This window comes from Theobroma cacao, chromosome 9 (assembly GCF_053813885.1).
Source record: "Theobroma cacao isolate CCN51 chromosome 9, ASM5381388v1, whole genome shotgun sequence".
NCBI lineage: Eukaryota > Viridiplantae > Streptophyta > Magnoliopsida > Malvales > Malvaceae > Theobroma > Theobroma cacao.
Genome location: NC_142647.1, coordinates 35,614,416 through 35,616,003, shown reverse-complemented (window position 1 = coordinate 35,616,003; position 1,588 = coordinate 35,614,416). Strand labels below are relative to the sequence as shown.

Genomic DNA, 1,588 nt, shown 5'->3' with positions numbered 1-1,588 from the left:
AACCAGGATTATAAGGGTTGGAATAGGGGTTGTTCTGTTGCCTATTTCCAACAAATTGACAAGATTCAGAATAGATGGGACAATTGTCATTGGAATGTCCTTCCCCACAAAATTCACCTATCATAAAGGAGTTCTGAATAGCATTAACACTCATTTTATCTATTTTCTTTGTGAGAGAGGCCAATTGTGTAGAAATAGTATGCAACACATCTAATTCATGAATTCCAACAATTTTTCTTGTATCCAATCTTTCAGATGCCCATTGATAATTATTAGAGGCTATCTCTTCTAGCAAATCATAAGCCTCATCAATGGATTTACTCATGAGTGAACCTCCAGCAGCAACATCAATGGTAGTTCTAAAAGGTCCCAGTAAACCATTATAAAAAGTCTGAACTTGCAGCCACTTAGGTAATCCATGGTGAGGACATCTTCTAATCAAATCCTTATACCTTTCCCAAAACTCATTTAATGATTCAGAATCAAATTGCATGAAAGAAGTGATATCATTCTGCATCTTTGTTGACTTTGCAGGTGAGAAGAATTTTGCTAAGAATTTTTGAGCCAAATCATCCCAAGTATTAATGGAACCAGCAGGAAGCGAATTTAACTAACTCTTTGCTTTATCTCTCAATGAAAAAGGGAAAAGCCTCAATCTTATGACATCATCAGTAACACCATTAGCCTTGAATGTATCGCAGATTTCCAAGAGATTTATAATATGAGCATTTGGATAATCATTAGGCAAACCCCCAAACTGAATAGCAGTCTAAATCATCTGAATGATTAATGGCTTAATTTCAAAATTATTGGCTTGAATAGGAGGTCTTCGGATACTAGAGTGGAGATTTTGTACTTGTGGGAATGCATAATCCTCAAAGGCTTGGTCTCTTCCTCTTGTTGATCAGCCATGGTTGTACTGGGAGTAGAAACTTTTTTATTTTTCCTCCGAAGTCTATGAAAAGTTTTTTTTTCGATTTCTGAATCAAAAGGAACAATTTCTAGATTTCGGGCTCTTCGCATACAATGACCAAAAGTACCTTAAAAAAAAAGAAAAGAAAAGTCTAGATTAAAATTAAGAATGCTTGGTATTAATATTAACAAAAAAGAATTAAAAATCAATTCCCCGGCAACAACACCAAAAACTTGTTGTTGAATTTTTTACTCACACAAGTGTATGTATTGCAAAGATAATATAAAGATGAGTAGAGTGTTGATCCCACAAACAATTGAATTAATCTTTATTGTTAACTACTAAAATTAACACACCCTAATTTTATCTAAGCAATTAAAATTAAAAAGGAAATTTTAAATTAATAAACTAAAAACTAAAACTAAAACTAATATATTAGCAAATTTTACTTCTAGTGATTAACAGACCTAAGATTATGATATCCCTCAAGACTTTATCTGATTAATGTCTCTCTCTCTTAACTTAGTTTAATGGATTAAGTTGCTAACCTAGAGTCCTTAATAATTTATAAGTCTCTGTCGAGTTTCTCATAAAAATACCTTTCCCAAATAATTTACTATATGTCTATGCAAATTATATTAAAGAAAGATTCATTAAGTTTGTGCTCCAATTTTG

General features: G+C 32.2%; 1 non-coding gene across 1 annotated transcript; it reads left to right on the top strand.

The window, feature by feature from the left end:
- The first annotated feature begins 413 nt into the window (after positions 1-413).
- On the top strand, positions 414-519 carry LOC148760906 (small nucleolar RNA R71). The gene has a single exon (XR_016028680.1). It is a non-coding gene; the product is annotated as a small nucleolar RNA R71 (small nucleolar RNA).
- The last annotated feature ends 1,069 nt before the right edge of the window (positions 520-1,588 follow it).